This window comes from Bombyx mori, chromosome 8 (assembly GCF_030269925.1).
Source record: "Bombyx mori chromosome 8, ASM3026992v2".
Classification (NCBI taxonomy): Eukaryota; Metazoa; Arthropoda; class Insecta; order Lepidoptera; family Bombycidae; genus Bombyx; species Bombyx mori.
In genome coordinates, this window is record NC_085114.1 from 5,654,351 (window position 1) to 5,675,221 (window position 20,871).

The 20,871-nt window shown below is 35.5% G+C and overlaps 1 long non-coding RNA gene across 1 annotated transcript; it reads right to left on the reverse strand.

Moving 5' to 3' along the window:
• Positions 1-13,145: 13,145 nt before the first annotated feature.
• On the reverse strand, positions 13,146-18,302 carry LOC119628810 (uncharacterized). The gene is made up of 3 exons (XR_005244968.2): positions 18,090-18,302; positions 17,200-17,373; positions 13,146-13,636 (listed from the first exon to the last, which is right to left on the reverse strand). It is a non-coding gene; the product is annotated as an uncharacterized LOC119628810 (long non-coding RNA).
• Between the last annotated feature and the right edge of the window lie 2,569 nt (positions 18,303-20,871).

Consider the following 20,871-nt stretch of genomic DNA (forward strand, 5'->3'; position numbering starts at 1 on the left):
TCTTCATCAGATAGGCCTAGAGTTCACACACCTATAAAGTACTACAATTTCATTATTTCAGTTCATCTTCACTAATAAAAATGTTTCGTGCACAGCACATGCGATATTCCCAATCTGTTATTCTGTGAACGAATGTTTTATACCAATTACGTAGGCATTAAACTCCCTTGTGACTCCCTGTGGCTCACTTTATAGGTATGCGATAGTGCTCTAAAATAACTACAATGTTGCTTGAATGGCATTTATGTGACGGAGCAAGTTTAACTAGAGTCAACATCGGAGACAATTTTGGCTGGTGCAAAGGAAAAATAAGAGGGAATTTAATTAAAAATTTTAAAACCGCTTCAGACTTTTCAACGTGATTAGTACTACAAAGTTTTATATAGTTTTTAATCTCACAACAACTTTATTCATTCTCAAACGATTTTCACAACGCTGCTAAAAGTTTTTCTAGTCAAACAGTTCTTTTGTGGGACAGAGGAATGAACTTATGTCCCATCTGGTATTACGTTATTAATCTAAGATAAATAAATACTCTTAGATGCTCGGACCTACTTCGACACACTGGTTTTTTTACTGGTGGTAGGACCTCTTGTGAGTCCGCGCGGGTGGGTACCACCACCCTGCCTATTTCTACCGTGAAGCAGTAATGCGTTTCGGTTTGAAGGGTGGGGCAGCCGTTGTAACTATACTTGAGACTTTAGAACTTGTCTTGGGGTGGGTGGCGCATTTACGTTGTGGATGTTTATGGGCTCCAGTAACCACTCAACACCAGGTGGGCTGTGAACTCGTCCACCCATCTAAGCAATAAAAAAAAAAAAAAAAGATCGATTTTTTAAAACTTCGAATCGAAAAGATGATAAGTCGCAGTTCACCTTCCAATCATATATACCAATAATGCCACTGTCTGACTTTAGGTTTATGAACTGAGTTTGCTTTAGCATAAGTCATTTCAAATCTCGAGCCGTGAGCACTAAAATTTAGATATCAAAAACTACGACTTCTCGGAATGGAGGGTATGTTCCCAGTGTTTATTTCGCTCACAATCGATCGTATAAGAATCGTATAAGTTGATATTTTCTTTATCTGCTGATTTAACGAGCTCTTTATACTTCAAGCATAAACCGAATTAATGACGGTATATTTTAGTGAGTCACATAAAGGTGAGCTTTAAGAGCGTGTCTCTTGAGATTGGCCAGCGAATTTTTGTGTTTCGCATAAGAGGATTTGATGGATATATTTGTGAGAGGAAATAATTGTTGTATACCTTTAGAAATTTGACTTTATATAGGACTGAATTTAGCTTTAAATATTTTTACTTAGTTGTAAGTAATTTACATTGGCGAATTAAACAGGTATCACTACATAGTATAAAACAAAGTCGCTTTCGCTGTCCTTATATCTGTCTGTCCTTATGTAGGTATGCTTAAATCTTTAAAACTACGCAACGGATTTTGATACGGTTTTTTTTAATAGATAGAGTGATTAAAGAGGAAGGTTTATATGTATAATAACATGCATTAAATAGTGAAGAAATCAATAATAAATTACAGTTTCCGAAGCGAAGCGAGGGCGGGTCGCTAGTGGGCTTATAAAACAGAGTAAATCATGTGTAGCCTTAAATATAGAACTTTGGATAGAAGAGCTAACGACCTGTAGTGTTAGACGGAATCCGTAGATATGATTTAACGTCACCATGCACTCCAAGACTCTAGACCAGTGTTATTTTTTTTAAACTCTCTATAAGGATGAATTTAAACTGCTCCCCAAAACAATGAGTCAACTGCGCAATGTAACTCAATTTGGTAAAACCAATGGTTGTAGGTCTACTAACTAGGTAGGTTGTGTAGGTGTAGGGAAGGAAAGAGAAGTCCAGGAAGATCGCCAGCCAGGTGGACGGAAATTGTGAGGGAGGCCACAAACACCAGCGTCCCGGGCGCCATTAAGCAGGCCGAATGCAGGCAGCTTCGGAGGAAGCTGGTGCAGAAACTAGACAAAGGTGGTCACGACCCTCAGTAATGAGGAAGCGACGAAGAAGAAATGCAACTCAACGGCCATTTCAAATTATACGCGCAATTCTTAGTTTTGATGAATGGTGATGATAATTCACCCAAAGCAATCCTTTATTAAGAGCTTCCTCCCGGCGGTATTTAATGCTGCTTTGACTCCGGAATATTTCTCTATATAGCAAAGGAACTTTAATTTTATGAAAAAGTTTACAAAAGAAACTACACTTGTCCAGAACTTAATGAAAAAGCCAACGAAAATTCCTCCATTAAGACAATCTACAAAACTTCTATAGTTAAGAACTACTTACTTATTTACCCCAAATGTTGTAACTAACTAAAGTTAAGGAAACTACTGAGAAACAGCTGGCTAACTCATTAGGTACCCTTTGTTTATTACTACTAATGTATCTAATTTCATTTCATGGTAATTTGTAAATTTACCAATCTGACAATTGGAGCAGTGCTTGATCATAAACAACAGAACGTGGATACTCAAGTCATATGGGCTCCAGTAACCACTTAAAACCAGGTGGCCTGTGAGCTCGTCCATCCATCTAAGCAATAAAAAAAAAATATATTAACGTTCAAATTAATGTAGCGAAACAACATATTTGTTTGTTTGTAGCTCATAAATTTACTTTTTATTATCAAACCGACAGGGGTGCTTCAATTTCGCTAAACTTTTGTACTTGTAGTGTTTTCTGTCTTGCCTGAATAAGCTTTTGGCCCAATTGGTTTTAAGTAGTTTCATGATTATCACAACCATCCGTGACTGGCGTGACATCACAAGTAACACCTACCCGTGTAGTGTCTAATTTTACCTTCTTTTTATTCTTCCAGTGCCTCTTCTTTTACCTAGCCACCATTAAAATAAGTGTCTTTAAACACCTTCGATAATGACTACTGCACGATTTTCAAATACTCTTTCCTCTTCAGTAGAATCTAAAAAAAAATAAAAAAAATAAGCGAATGTCATCATCCAGACTTGAGGCTATGTATCAATTGTATAAAATTACGCAAGTAACTAAGTTGTACAAATTTCTCGAGGTTTTAATTTTTATCTTCGTCATTCGTGAACATATAATAAGTTAACTATGACATGAAGTTATGACAGTACAATATTCTGGAAATCTGTTTACAGTAATGATGCGATCTGCATTGCAAAAATGTCGTTATTGAAGAACGCGTTTCCTAACACCATTATGTCGCACAGCGCCGGTTTATAAGAAATCTCTTATTTTGGATTATAACGAAGCCAGAAACCCTAAACTAGAACAAAACGTAGATATAAACGGTAAAATAATACTTGTCTTTGTTATAACGTCTTTAGAAGCGTCAATTTTCACTTACGTAAGTAAAATATACCGTACCTCAGCTTTGAGCCACATCGGTGTGAATTTCACAGGGTTTTTACGTTCTTATAAGCATTCATCTCAACGTATATTCAATATTTATAGAGCTATAAATTCTTAGCAATAATATTTCCACCAAAAGCTTAAATTGACTATCATCCTGTTGTAAGTTAAATAATAATACAGTTGGAATTCATTTGTAATTTTAATTTAAAAAAATTACAGACACAGACTTTTCTTTTGGAGTTGTTACCTACTTAATACCAGGATGCGTATTATTATGAGAATCTCAAGCGATCACATCCCTATTTTTCGTGATTTGCAACGCGCAAATAAACATTACTGATATTACGTAGTACCTTCTAACGGCAATTCTATTTCAACAGATAGCAATTTAAAGATTTCGTTCGTGATTATTTTAAATTAATTAATTATTACCATCACGGGCACTTGTGGTCACACACGTGTAACAGAAGACTTCTCTTACACTTGGTACAGTATAAGCTGGTACTGTAAACGAAGCCCCTCCCACCAAACTATGATCAGTGCATACAATAAACATTGGAGCGTCATGTCCTTTTAATGAATTATTCAGAACGCTTCTTACAAGTGACGAGAATAATGTCCAAGTAACTGGAGCGAAGCAACACTGAATTCACAACGATTTGCGCGCGAATATTAACAAAGGATTTCCTGTTGAACATGGAAATCGTAATTCACAGTCATTACGGATGACTAATGTGATATTTAAGTAAATGTTTAGAATTTGCTTTCACAATAATTGCGTTAGATTGAATTTGAAAGTGACTTCAGAGCTGCAAATTGAATATTGGAATTTGTGTTTTAATGTTGTCTATGGGTGAAAGAGGAAGTGTGATAGTAGCCCCTGTAATTAAAAAATTAAAGAGCGGACGGTTAGCGTGGTATGGACATGTGATGCGTAGAGAGAAGATGCATGTGACTATAAGAGTTATGGAAATGATAGTGTAAAATAGAAGGGGAAGAGGTCGACCCAAGAAGACATGGATGGAGTGTGTAAAAGACGATATGAGAGAGAGCGAGGAGTGAGTGTTGAGATGACGGCTGATAGAAGAGAATGGAATAGAAAAATTCGCTGTGTCGACTCCACCTAGTGGGATAAGGTGGAGAAAAAGAAGAGTGCTGTGTATGGGTAGATTTAAATATTATAGCGTGAATATCGTTTGCTCACCTTGAGACACAGGACTGCAGTCACAATTTTATTAACAACAGAATCAGATGATCCCGTGGGCGGTGATCCCGTTCGCTGATTCGTGCAGCAAAATAAAAGGTTCCCAAGTTTTATTTCCCGAACTATCAAGTATTTTTGCGTTAAGGTTAAGAGTTCTTGCCGTTTCAGCTTCGGAAGATGCTCTTTTACTACCTTCTAGATAATTCTTACGGCATTGACAATGGAAGGTCGTCGTTGCTCAGTGACGTCAGCAAAGCCAAGGACAGCCGAACCACTATTAACCGATAAAAATTTAATTCCAATTTCATTTGAAAAAGGACATATCAGAGTTACCTTGTACCCAAGTAAAATAAGCTTCAATCAAAAACAGAAAATTGACGCAAATTGGCTTCATTGAAAGAGTAATTGTTATCCCACCGTTATAGCATTTTTGTATGTTATTCTATTAAAATAGTATCTTGTTTGAACCGACAGCTGTGTACAATCTCATATTGATTTGATTCCCCTCAGGCTACTATGATGGGCTGTAATCAGTTTTGATTGTCTTGTGCGAAATGTATTGATTGTATTTTTAGTATTATCTATATTGTGGCGTATATAATTATAGAGAGAGAGGGAGAGAGGGGGAGGGAGGGAGAGGGAGGGAGAGAGAGGGAGAGAGACGGAGAGAGAGAAAGATTAACAAAAGCAAAACATTAACGGTCCCCTTCACACTCATAAGCTAGAACGCGCGAGAGTGAAATGGACAGAATTTTGATGATGCGCATGCAGTGCGACATCACGCCGCGCGCTTATTTACAAACACTACACAAGCGCAACGTGTGAATGTGTTGAACGCGAGCTACATGGTAGGCGGAGGTATTAGGTTTTATTTTCGTTCCGGAATTTCTTGATTCGATCGCCACGTTCAAAGCCCGCGATAAAAGCTATGCAATAGTTTAAAAAAAGTAGAATTGGCGATCTTATCGCTAAGAGTGATTTCTTCCAGACAACCATCAGGTGGAAAAGGACCCTAAGAACTTTTGCGTGCATTTCCGACCTTTTTGCTCATGTCTTAATACTTTGTAAAAAATCTTGGGTTGGAGGGCCATCTCCTAGTATGTTCACTCTTGATTTTTTTATTGCATACATAGGTGACTAAGCTCACGACTCACTTTGTATCGAGTGCTTACTGAAGCCCAAAGACATCACAACATGAACGCCGCCACCAATCTTGTGAGGTAAAGTAGAAATCTCAATTGTACAGTACAACAGCTTACTGTCCCACTTCTCAAATCGGAACTCATAGCTGCTTCACGTTGAAGTGGCCATTGTGGTTTTTGTAAGCTATTGTGTGTTTCCCATTGTCAGAATCTGTGAGGACCCTTTACAAATGCCTAGTCCCAATCTTACATAGTCCGGCTTTATCTATTTAGTTCGCAAATAAATAATTATTTTCTATAGAATTCAATTGAAATATTTTAGATGGTCACACACGGCCCTGCTTCCTATTATTGAAGTATTTTATTTGCTCCAAGCAATAAAGATTCTCATAGCGTTTAATGAACGATTATACTCGTATATATATTACAATGAATTGTCAAATTTGAGTCCGATAAATGAAATTTCAAATATATCATCAAATAAACTAAGTTTGGTAGACTTAAATTGAGCTATAGTTCTGTTACCGAGGCTGACATTAGAGCGATAGTTTCATGATTTAAAAGGCTAATTCGTAAGTAGGTTACGTCAGTAGCTACTGTCATTGACAACCATATTAAAAAACATTGCCAAGAAAATACAAACATTTGAACATACATTAATGAGGACAATTACAATTTGGAACGAATGGTCAAAACATTCGGAATGTACTGGATTTTTTAAATTTTAATGCAACTACAATATAATGCAAAACACCGACTGAAAACTAATTTGAAAAATTGGAGCATCGAATATAAGAAAATTTGCCTTCATCAAAGAAAAACAAATTCAGAATTCGAAAATGAATTCATTTCAAGATGAAACTCAGCTTAAAAATATTTTATTTATACAATTTTATACAATATTACATTAAAAAAATTCTTAAGTGTAAGGTGTTAATAAAAACCTATAATAATAAAGAATATTCATTTCGGCAAATATCCAAAACTCTCGTTCTTTGACAAAGAATATACACAATTTTTATTATACACGTTTAGTCTTGCGTTACAAATTTTAATAAATCTGAATTTAGTAATTTTAAAGGCTTCTTCAAAGTTTATAAACTACAATCTGCATAATGCCGACCACATAAAGTTGAGCTGTGTCAAATAACGCAATACGCCTCACTGCCGCTAATTATGCAAACTGCTAACCCTGCTATAGTCGTACCACTTGATACGAATACACCGGGCGTCTAACCCGCTGTTATACCGTTTTTTTTGCATAATATGATTTGATAATTGTGATAAGAATTACTTAATCTGTTACTTGTAATTGTTTGTATAGGAACATTTCCCATACATCGGATACGCAAGCTTTGTATGATGTTAAGTCGTTCATTGATAATGATTTAAAATATATAAAAGCTATGGGACTTACAAAATTTCCAAACGAATTCAATTTATCAATACATAAAACAAAGTCGTTTTCTCTGTCCCTATATCCCTATGTATGCTTAACCCTTTAAAACTACGCAACGGATTTTGATACGGTTTTTTTTAATAGATAGAGTGATTAAAGAGGAAGGTTTATATGTATAATAACATCCATTAAATAGTGGAAATAACAATAATAAATTACAGTTTCCGAAGCGAAGCGTGGGCGGGTCGCTAGTCATTTAATAAACTAAAACTTCAAGACTGTTCTAATGGACTAAAACAATGTGGAAGCTATGAGTTCAAAGACTGCAATAGATTCTGAAAAGTCAGCATCATTTATCAATGCTATTATTGAATACGAATAGTCGTAACAATTCAAAGGAAATACAAAAAGCAGATTTATAGATCATAGATATTTCGTAGAAGCTAAAATGTTTTCATAATTGTTTGATTATGGTATTTGACTTGCTTGAAAATATATAGTTCATATTCTAAACTATGTAGAGATATTAAAAGTAAATCTATAAGATCATATTGATATCATTGATTTTTTAACTATCAAATTAACTCTCTAATGGGCTCTCACTTCCTAGTCACGAAACCATATACAACAGAATACACACTCGTCTTAAGACCAAGTTTACTACTGTAATCTGGGTCAAATAGGTTCTGATCGTAAGCTCTAAGTGCACGGAACGGTTAAGCCACGTCATTATTTTCTTGACATAAGACTTGGGTTCTAAAGACTTTCAGGAGCCATATTCGTAAATCTCTACAGTTTTATTAAAAAACTCAATACTGTGAGTTTTCTATGAAAATACGAAATTCTGAAAAATATGTTAATGAGTAGATGCCGAAAATTCGCATTCGGCATCTACTTATTTACATATATATGATAGACAATGATAAATACATTTTTGCTCATTATGACTTATTAATATAAGTATAATCGCCAAAAAATGCTCATTCATTTGGTCATATCAGAATAACTACATGCAAAATATTACTGTTGTATTGAATACTAATCACATTATGATAACTTTTATTTTGGTCATATTGGGTTAAGTGATTTTGTGTATTTATAAGTATGTACCCATGTACTTTAGTAGACTCAATATATTCTAATGTTAATAAGGATAGAATCGAATTTCTTTCATAAGATTATTTCACTGGGTTTTTCTCTTGCCTCAAAAAGCAGACGACAAGTCACATTATGGTGGACGGCCACCACTGGTATGGGACATCAGCAATACCATTAACGCGGATTAGATTGAATACCACTGAGAATTCTGCTAAGGATTCGCTTGTAGAAAAACATTTGTCATAACTCTCAGGATATACGTGTGCGTATCATTACATTCAAATAATATAATTATTGGTATTTAATTAGAACTTGTTCATTTATTAGTTATACGATAATTATTAGAATTAATTTATTCCATGGCTCGTGAACGCTGCCACCTGCCTGTGGACATACGGCCGAAGTCTCAAGTGCTTTAGAAATGTCTAATTACTAATGATGGTCCCGTGGTTGAAATTCGACCATAATCAGTTACAACTCAAGGCTTAGATTGATTTTATGTCATTTATACTAACTAATTACTCGAAGTGATCCCATTGTTAAGTTTAATCGATATATTGATGTATTTATGTCAGTCATGTAGTTAGTTCTTATTTGTTTCTTTAATTAAAAGTTTAGTTTTCATTACCATTGATATTTTAGTTGGAAACAATTTTTAATAATTTTTTTTTATATTTTTAATAAATCATTCAAATTTATGTTCATTGAAAGCAATAAAGCTTGTGAATAGCTCTCTAAAAATCGGGCTTATAAACAGAGAAGAAATATCACTGAACTATTTTATGATTACTTATTTGCATATAGACGATATTAATTGACCTAAAATTTAAAATTCAAAATAACTGATATAGCCATGTTTTTTTTTTATTGCTTAGGTGTGTGGACGTTCTCACAGCCCACCTGATGTTAAGTGGTTATTGGAGCTCATAGACATCTACAACGTAAATGCGCCACACACCTTGAGATATAAGTTCTACCCCACCCTTCAAACCGAAACGCATTACTGCTTCACGGCAGAAATAGGCGAGGCGGTGGTACATACCCGTGCGGCTCACAAGAGGTCCTACCACCAGTAATTACGCAAATTAGAATTTTGCGGGTTTGTTTTTTATTGCACGATGTTATTTCTTCACCGTGGAAGTCAATCGTGAACATTTGTTAAGTACGTAATTCCTTAGAAAAATTGGTACCTGCCTGCGGGATTCGAACACCGGTGCATCGCTAGATACGAATGCACCGGACGTCTTATCCTTTAGGCCACGACGACTTCAAAATGTGACAATACCGTCTTTTGATACGGAAAAAGATACGATAATTTCAAGTGATGTTATTTGACATAAAATAAGAAATATCGTTTGTTTTAGCAACGCATATTTGTGAGGGATCCAAATAAAAAAAAAATACTTATAAAAGTAGACAGTGTTACGCATATGGTTTTTAGACAGATTTATGTTATTCAACATGGATTGTGATTGATGATGACATTCTTCAAGCCACATCCCGATGGGAGAGTTTAAGCAGATGTTCTAATTTTCGGAAATCTTTTTCTATATAGTTTAATGTTTATAAAGTATTCACCTTATAACTTATACATGAGATTTTTGACCTTTGTTCATTTTAAAAACTGAGCTGAACTATTGCATTGTTCTGTGTATTTTACGGTTGTAATCTTCGATCAATAATACTCGAAGGTTGTAATATTAAATTTTACCAAGAAATTATACCAAAATATCTTCGATCAATAATACTACCAAAATATCAACAACACCATCCTTATTGCATTTTTTTATTGCTTAGATGAGTTGACGAGCTCGCAGCCCACCTGGTGTTAAGTGGTTATTGGAGCCCATAGACATCTACGACGTAAATGCACCACCCACCTTGAGATATAAGTTCTAAGATCTCAGTATAGTTACAACGGCTGCCCCACCCTTCATACCGAAACGCATTACTGCTTCACGGCAGAAATAGGTAGGGTGGTGGTACCTAGCGGACTCACAAGAGGTCCTACCGCCAGCGAAAAATGAATTTGAATTACAAATGATTTTTATGCTATTTAAATTAAGTGGTAACTACTTTTTGATTCAATCATACATTTCTTTATGTTGTGAATCGATTTATGTTGAAAATCCATTCAATAGGTTAATTAATTAATTTGAGGATATCAAAAACTCTTAAAGAAATGATTTAGAAATTTAAAGTAATGACGGGACTCTGTCCATTCATTACAGAAACCAATCATTAATCTAATCATTTATGATTCCCATTGTGTTCAATAATGCCGTCATGCTAGCTTTTGTAGTACCATTGTAGATTCACATGTCTTTATTATCTCTTTGTTATAACATGAGCCCACACACAAAAATCGACCTAGAATCAACTACTGGAATTCTTTTTGTATTTGTTATGTTGGAAAGGAAATCCAGTTATTCGACATAACCGAACCTCAAATAATCCTTTCGCGGAGGAAACAGAAAGTATTCTGGTATGAAATGGCTACGACTCCGTTCATATCGGGTACGTTCGCTTATATAAAATCGCACAACTGGAAAAGCAAATATTATTTCTCGATTGTACCTACCACACGCTCGCTTCGGTTTTGTGTTTGAGGAAATAGAATCGTAGCTATTTTACTGATGTGAAGTAGTATGAGCTACATGTGTTTTATGTTATGTTTTAAAACTAATAAAAATTCTTTGGTAATGATTTCCAATCACATTTTTCAGTAAAAGCATTTTTTTGGGAAACTTTGCACACACAGGCAAGTCTGACCAAAAACCTGTCACTTTAATACTAAATACAACTATAATTTTAAATTGAATGGGTAACGCACAATACAGCAAAAAATACTAGGTTTTTTTATAAATTAGAGCGATCATTTGAGATAACATTAATTTAAAAAAATTTACAAAATTCAAATCAAAATCAGTAAGTACTAGATGGACACCGTGTAGAAAACCAAAATCATTTATTCACTTTGCTTGAAAAATAACCAAAACATTTGTATTTATTGTACAAAATAGAATTGTATTATAAATTTTAAGAAACTCTAAAATAAAGATTCGAATATTTTGTGGTACGATCAGAAAACTCCTGATGTATTGAGTCCGTCTATTGTGTCATTGTATTCGAATTATCTGCGCTACTGTGGGTCACTTCAGTAAATATTTCATTCTTAATTCCCAGTGTGTTCGACATCAAAGAAACTGTTACATAGTATACATCATAAGAGCGACATCATTAAATGAACACATTAAGTAAAGGACGGTCTAAAAAAAAATTCTTAAAATTCTTATTTTCTTAAAATTTTATTTCTTAAAATCGCTGCTTGACCTCTGTAAGAACACTTAACCCAACTGTTAGTTTTTATTGAGTCAATAGTCAGTATAATTAAAATTTCACCATCAACCCTGAGACCTAATGCCGAACTCTGAACTATATTGTGGTAATGGTTCATACCCTTCAAATAATAAAAATTTAAAATTATAATAAAAAATATGGTAGTACCGGCTATTGGCTCATATAATAGAGAATATACATACTACCAGTAAATAACCTGTTTTTTGCCGAATTCATTTTTATTAGAGGATCTCATCCTTTAATGTGAAAATCAATGGTAAAGACATTGCTGTTACTTATTTACTGTCAAAAAATGGTACCTAGCCCTGTATTTAAACCATTTTTGCATTACCCGGTACTAACATAACTAGTTAGTTTCTTCTTATCAATTAACACACAGATGCTAATATAATTTGTCATCCTTTAATATACCAAAACAATTATTATAAATTTTAAACAAGTAAAGGTTACAAACAGAAAAACTGAGACTATAATTCAGATTTGGCCAGCATGTCTTAACCCGGATGACATCATTCATGTTGCGATGTCTATGAATTTCAGTCTCTTAACACCAGACGGGCCGAGAACTTGTTCACGTATCTCAATAAAAACAAAAAAACATCTGTTATCGTCACTAAGGTTGGATCTCACTAAGTTTACACAAATCGTAATGAAATTTAACACTACCGTATACATATAGATTATCAGTTATTTTCGCAGCCTGATTTTTAATAATTTGACCCCAAGACTTAAGGAGCAGACTCTTGGCGTAGCTTGAGTGGACAACCATCAAAAAAGGTGTCGATATTTTGAACAATAGCTCCTTAAGTGAGATCTCGAAATATAAAAGGCTACTCGGGAGAATGTTGAAGTGTCGCACACATTTAGATATAAGTGTCAGCAGTTCGATTTTCTTTGACAAACACTTGCTGATTAAATACGATTTTTTTTATTTTGCTATAAATTTAACAGTAATTTGCCTGGAGCTAAATTATCATCGAAGTCCACAAATGGTTTAAAGTGAATGCTGCCGAAAACTTAAGATCTAAGTAGCATTTTTATTGATGTTAATGGATAAATAAGATCGCGACCTACCATATTAAATGGTATTTTTTATTGCTTATATGTGTGAACGAGCTCACAGCTCACCTGGTGTTAAGTGGTTACTGGAGCCCATAGACATTTACAACGTAAATGCGCCACCCACCTTGAAATATAAGTTCTAAGGTCTCAAGTATAGTTACAACGGCTGGCCCACCCTTCGTAACGAAACGCATTATTGCTTTACGGCAGAAATAAGCAGGGTAGATAGACGTGGTACCTACGCGCCCGGATCACAAGAGGTCTTACCACTAGTATTAGTCAATTTATTATGATTACCAGATTAAGCGTCAAAATCCCGTATTACATAACCCTTCAAAGCGTTCGACTGCTTCGAGTGAACCATATGGCAAAAATTTGCGGGGCGCTAGAGAAAGATAATATATCTCCCCTCTGTTTGATTTCGACAACCGGTGAACAGGAGACTCGTTGAGGAGGATCTCAGGGCGCCACCACTTACCGCTCTGGGAGACTTACACCAATAAATAAAAACAATTGAAAATATCAATGTTGTGTTTATTCCACACACATATTAAGGTTAAAATGATTACAATATTTTACTAAGTTCTAGTGAGTGGTCAGGTACAATGTTACAGGTGTGTCGGTAGGTATACCGAGCACACGAGAAAGTTACACAAAGAAAATAAATTTGAATTAGTTAAAAAGAAACAATAAAGGCTTCAGCGATTTAAATTAGTTAAAAAGAAACAATTAAGACTTCACCGATGTAAATTAGTTAAAAAGAAACAATGAAGGCTTCACCGGATCGCTTCCCAGCAACTGGGGTTACTGAATCCGAGCAAGGCTGTAAATGCGGGTGTGTTCTTAGTTTACCGTAGTCAAGTATCCTTTCTTAGATCGCCTTGCCAGAGCACCTCGCTTCCGGCAGCGTCCACACAGAAAGGTACTGCGGGATCTTGAAGGTGAACTGAAGGTCACTCTCCGCACCCTAACTGTTGTACATTTTATGTACCAGTTACTAGGACCTACGCGACGAGACATAGTGATGTTAAATTTTATTTAATTATAGTTTGTGGACACAGTGTGAAGAATAAATTATAAAACACTTACCCTGGTTTATTACACGACACCAAGGAACTATGCAATTTACTTTGGCAAATGCTTAAGAATACTATCACCTCGCAGCTCGAGAGATGTTGACAGAAAAAGGACGTGGGCAAAGTGACTTGTCCTTTTATAGTATTTGTCTGTCGGTTCTCGAAGATTCTGCATGTCAGTGATGTGCAAACCCTGTCTTCGAACAATAGAGAAGATCGCACAGTCATCACGGCATGCAGTGTCGAGTGAGTGAACTTATTTGTGTATTAAAATAATTTGATTTCTCCACACTGCGCCACGTAAACGCTAGATGCTGTTAATTAAAAAAAAAACAAAATTATTTTTTCGGGCGTTACAAAAGACTTACTGAAAATATTTACACTCATCATGTCCTATCGAACGAAATACATTATAGTAGGTATAGAAGTCCAATATCCTTCTTAAAACGAGGCTTTTGGAGGCTTAACGGTAGGCAGCAGCTTGGCTCGGCCCCTGGCATTGCTGAAGTCCATGGGCGACGGTAACCACTCACCATCAGGTGGGCCGGGCCGTCTCGGCCGATGCTCGTCTGTCTACACGGGCAATATATTTTTTTTATCATAGAATAAAAAATTGTTGGCAAAAATCTGAATCATGTTAACGACATTTACATCATCAATTTACAAAAACATTGTGAACTGTCTATCAAAGATCTTCTTTTCTCTGTATCTATCTTACAAATTCGTAGACAGCTGCAATAAACCTGTTAGGGCTGCAACACTAGCTTCTTGAGGCACGACAGCAATTAATTTCAAAAATATTAAAAGTCCATAAATTGTATTTGTACAATAAATCATAGTCGCTCAATAAATCCAAACACCGAGAACAAAGCCGCCAATTAATTTAGATTCCCGTAACAGCACACCTGCAGGTAGCGTATAATAGGTCTACCCCGTAACAATTAATTATTTCGTTTGTGCGTAATTGTATAACCATACGTCGCGTCTGTTGCAGGTGTAAACCGTTCATAGGTTTTTGATTATCGCTCGTTGCCAGAGCCGCCGTTACGTTCAGCTACGCACGGTTATATAATGGCAAAATTTATACATTAAAATAATTTGTATATAATGTGTGTGATATGTAATCTATACTAATCTATCTATATCTAGTCAGGTCATAAGTATTGTCACACAGTAAAAACTTTTCTTTTAGAATGCTGGCCACAAAAAAGTTTATTGAATTCGAATTTCGAATTGTTCATGAAAATAAAAATGTATACTTTTAGAATTTTACTCATTTTTAAATATGGAGTGGACGCTTAAAGCAGACCGTGTTGCAGTTATTGCGTTGCATCGTTGCGGTTACGCGCCAATTAAAATTTTTAACATACTGAAAAATTTGAATATAACCAAAAGATTCGTTTGTCGTACCATCAAACGATACAATGAAGACTCTAGTGTAAATGACAGGTCAAGAAGTGGTCGCCCTCGGTCTGTTAGGACTCCAGCAGTGATAAAAGCTGTGAAGGCGCGAATTCAAAGAAATGCTAAACGTAAGCAGAAACTGTTGGCCCTTCAGATGGGGTTAAGCAAAACCACGGTGAAAAGGGTGTTAAATGAAGACTTAGGGCTTCGGGCATATCGAAGAAAAACAGGACATCGTTTGAATGCTCGTCTAATGGACCTGAGACTGAAGAGATGCCGCGCTTTGTTGAAGCGGTACGCGGGAAAAAAATATCGGGAAATTCTTTTTTCGGATGAAAAATTTTTTACCGTAGAAGAGAGCTACAACAAACAAAATGATAAGGTGTACGCACACAGTAGTGAAGAAGCGAGCAACCGTATTCCGCGTGTCCAACGAGGTAATTTTCCATCCTCGCTCATGGTATGGTTGGGAGTTTCTTATTGGGGCTTAACAGAGGTACATTTTTGTGAGAAAGGTGTAAAAACGAATGCAGTTGTGTATCAAAATACAGTCCTGACGAACCTTGTGGAACCTGTTTCTCATACCATGTTCAATAACAGGCACTGGGTATTCCAACAAGATTCGGCGCCAGCTCATAGAGCGAAGAGCACACAAGACTGGCTGGCGGCACGTGAAATCGACTTCATCCGGCACGAAGACTGGCCCTCCTCCAGTCCAGATTTGAATCCGTTAGATTACAAGATATGGTAACACTTGGAGGAAAAGGCGTGCTCAAAGCCTCATCCCAATTTGGAGTCACTCAAGACATCCTTGATTAAGGCAGCCGCCGATATTGACATGGACCTCGTTCGTGCTGCGTAGACGACTGGCCGCGCAGATTGAAGGCCTGTATTCAAAATCAAGGAGGTCATTTTGAATAAACTTTAGTGTTATAAGAATCTATGTTTTGTTAAGTTCATTTTGGTATATGAATGGTTACATAATGAATAAACTTGTTTCAATTATTTTACATTAAACATGTGACAGAATTTATGACCTGACTAGGTATATATAAAAATGAATTGCCGTTCGTTAGTCTCGCTAAAACTCGAGAACGGCTGGATCGATTTGGCTAATTTTGGTCTTGAATTATTTGTGGATATCCAGAAAAGGTTTAAAAGGTAGATAAATATGAAAATGCTTGGAATTAAATAAAAATAACAATTTTGTTTTCCCTTTCGTGTGTCTCCCCTCGGACGGGTTCCTTTTGTTTGTTTTAAGTTTATTTTATACAAAAGTTCAAGTCTTTTATTTATCGATTGAGGCACTACGAAATCTGCCGGGTCAGCTAGTACTAATATATAAATCTACAGTGGTTTTTACGGATGTTCCGTTATAACTACTGAACCATGCATCCGACTGACTTGAAACTTGGTATCCATGTAGAAAATACATGTACTTAATGGATAAATGCCTAATATTTATATGAGTGTTGGATTCCCTACACCAGTTGTGGGGGCGTTAATGATGAGAATCTTTGTGGGGGTGAGAAATAATAATGTTAATTTTAAATGCCCAGCGAAGCGGTCGGGTACACCTAGTGTATATATAATATAGTTACGTATAGTTAGGTATAATAGGTATAATAGTTTCAGGTTCCTACCTGTCACACACACAAATATAAATGAATTGCTTGATTCAATTATCTAATCAATTATTTATAGCTTAGATGAGTGGATGAGTTCACGGCTCACTTGGTGTTAAGTAGGCATCTACATACAATGTAAATGCCGCCAGCACCCACCTTGAGACATGAGAAGTAAGGTCTCACTTTTTAACAGTACCAAGGCTGCCCCGCCTTTCAAACCGAAACGCATTACTGTTTGACGGTAGAAAATAGGCAAGGTGGTGGTGGTACCTACCCATGCCGACTCACAAAATAGTAATTTAAAAGGCAAATTAATTGCTTTATTCCATTACCACATCATATCTACGATTTTACAATAGAATATTGAATTAAGATTTTTATTATTATTTTAACTCATATTAATATTTATTATGATTAAAATCAAAATCACCAGAAATCAAAAATATCTCCTCAGCCTACCTTAAATTGACAATTTATGATGATGTCTGAAAACGGTAAACCGAAATTCAAGATATCTTCTCCTTTCTGATGCTCAAATATTTTTCTTTCGGGTCACGTAATTTTCTTGTTCGAAGGATATCGAATGATGTAACAAAGGACCAAGATAAGTCACTGTTTCGGTGAAAGTTGGAGCTACAGACGAGGAAACAAAGTTAGAACAAATTCCTAACAAATATACCGACATCGAATTGTATTGTAACAGCTGCAATACATGTTGTTAATACATGAAGTCGTCGTGGCCTAAAGGATAAGAGGTCCGGTGCATTCGTATCTAGCGATGCAACGGTGTTCGAATCCCGCTGACGGGTACCAATGTTTTTAATGAAATACGTATTTAACAAATGCTTACGATTGACTTCCACGGTGAAGGAATAATATCGTGTAATAAAAATCAAACCCGCAAAATTATAATTTGCGTATTTAATGGTGGTAGGACGTCTAGTGAGTCCGCACGGGTAGGTACCACCACCCTGCCTATTTCTACCATGAAGCAATAATGCATTTCGATTTGAAGGGTGGGGCAGCCTTTTTGACCATACTGAAACATTAAAACTTATATCTCAGGTTGGGTGGCGCATTTACGTAATAGATGTCTATGGGCTCCAGTAACCACTTAACACCAGGTGGGCCGTGAGCTCGTTCACCCATCTAAGCAATAAATAAACATATAAAACAACAAATTGAATGGTGTAAAATACACAAACTATAAACTTCACTTATGCAGTTAATATAGTATTGGTGTGTGTAGAGTCCATTTATTACACACCAATATACTATTGATAGTCTGAGTGCTCGTAATTAGGACAGTTAATTTATTTAATTTGAATTAAGCAAATAAATTTACTAACCGAACAGAGCAGACTATCTGCCCGAAAACAATATTGAACTAAAATAAAAAGTAAAATACACTAATGGCTGGAAAACAATTGATTGAGTTTCGATATATCCTGAAATTTAATTTAATAGGTCAGAAGTAGCTTCGTAAAATAATAAATGTAACCCGAAAATAGATATTTCACATAAATAAAAGCCATGAATAATCAAACGAAACTAATTAACGTCATTAATCACAATATAAAAAATGCCAAAGCGCTATCTATTTATTTATTTCATTCACTTCAGATTTAGCATGCAGGTTACATTCATTAACAATAACATAAAAATACATATGAATTTATGTCCTCACGACCTCTGAAATGGTTAAATAACCACAATCTAATGAATGAAGTAATTTTTTATTGTTATTAAGAATAAAGTTAGTAAAAACGACACAGCATTCCATACATAATTTTGTAAATTTTGGCAACGAAGTAATGATACCTCAATCAATTCAATCACCTCATTCAATTTAGATAGCCATATTTTAAATAGTAACTGACTTAAATTACATACTGTATCTCTAAATATGCTTTGAGATTCATGTAATAATAATTATCTTAGTGTTCACGCATCTGCCATGCTGAGGATGTCAATCCTTGAAATTATTGTATACGTATTTTATTATTGGTATTATTGTATACATTTACGCCACCAATAGAATCGAGCTGTGTGTAACGTAAGACACGTGTGCGGTTGCAATTGGTTAAGAATATTGTTCCCTGACCCCACTATCCTATAAAACTGTACGATTACTGACTCAGAATACACACGCCAACTTGTTTATGAAAAATAAATATATTTTAATTTCACTAAAATCTCCCAGAAATATTAATAGCAATTTCAAGAGTGGAAAATCTATTGCCGCTATAGTTATAGCTAGATTAATTACTCCACTACTCGTGTTATTAAGTTTCAAGTCATTTACATCATTTAAATAATACCGTCTCTTAAATTACTGGTACATCCCGAATACACTATTCCAATCAATAAATCAATAAAGTATTATCCGAACAGTATTCGTATGGCATAACTAGAAAAACTCCAAATGTGTTGCTCGAGTAAATAGAAGGCTTTTTCATGGTTAGTTCTGAATGTTTCATAGCAGGACGGAATTCAACGCTTCCTAACACATTAACGGTTAAATGTCGGAACTATTTTTGGGTGTTCCAAATACGTTACAATGTTTTGTTACTCATACTTAGAGGCTTTTGTGGTTTGTTTTGTTTCATCGCGTGTTTTCAGGCGGGAAAACAATGCCTTTTTTCAAGCATTGTGTTAGTTTGACCTGTATTATGTGAATGTAATGGAGCCTTTTAATTTATACTATCATGCATTTCAATATGTTTTTTAAGCCACCAAGTTTTTTAATGAAAACAACCTTCGATGATAAAGCAACAGAATCGCCAAGCTAGCTTTATTATCTGCCGTGGAATTCTTGTATGGCTATTGTTAAAATTTAGTTTACTGTTTAAAAACATTTGTTTTGACCAAGAGCGTTCTAAAATCTGCTTCTTTTGTTTTTCGAATTAATCGTGCTCATCTGAATACACATCATCGTGTTTCCTTGTTTGTAACGCTATAAAGTGTACCAGGAGGATTCATATTCGATAGGTTATCGAACTTAGAGGCATGAGTTTGGATATCCAGGACTTCAATTTTATAAAATATTAATAAGCATGCATTTAAGTTGCATTTAAGTCTTTTTTTGTATGTCTGTTATGCATAAGTGTTTCTTTAAACATTAACCTGACGTTAGAGCAAAACTTATCCCTTCTGGAATTGCTCATCCACAGTGCAATCCCAAAGAACAATTTCAGCCACCATCTAGTTCTGAAGTGAATATGCCTTCACTGTGTTCCCTGAACGAAACAGCATGTTTTCCTTAAAAATACGATTAAAAAGGTTTTTCTTGGTAAACAGCTACTTGCCCCTGGCATTACCAGCGATCATGGACGACGGTAGCCATGGTCATCACAACAAGAGTTTTAAAAAGTCATCGTGGTCTAAAGGAGAAGTCGTCCGGTGCATTCGTATCTGTGTCGGTGTTCGAATTCCGCTGACGGATACCAATGTTTCTAATGAAATATGTACTTACCAAATGTTTACGATTTACTTCAACGGTGAAGGAATAACATCGTGTAATAAAAATCAAACCGCAAAATTATAATTTGCGTAACTAGTGGTGGTAGGGCGTCTTGTGATTCCGCACGGGTAGGTACCACCGCCCTGCTTATTTCTGCTGTAATTCGATTCGGTTTTAAGGGTTGGGTAGTCGTTGTAACTATACTGAGACCTTAGAACTCATATCTCAAGGTGGGTTTCGCATTTACGTTGTAGATGTCTATGGGCTCCGGTGACCACTTAATACTAGGTGGGCTGTGAGCTCGGTGAGTGGCGGCATTTACGTTGTAGATGTCTAAGGGCTCCGGTAACCACTTAGCATCAGGTGGGCTGTGAGCTCGTCCACTCATCTAAGCAATAATAAAACCTTGTTTTACATTTATATAGCATTACCCTACACTTATATAATAGTTTGAATAGATTTTTTTATTCTAACGATTTTATAAGCCCGCACACATTCACAAATGCACTTGGCATTTGTGAATTTATCCTCACACATCGCAATAATGCAGCAAAACGACTCATTTTGTTTCCGAAAATAATATTTATATGCTGATTTTAATTACAATAAAACAGTGATAACGAACCAAGCGATTATACAGGAGCAGGTTATAGAAAAAAATAAAACTA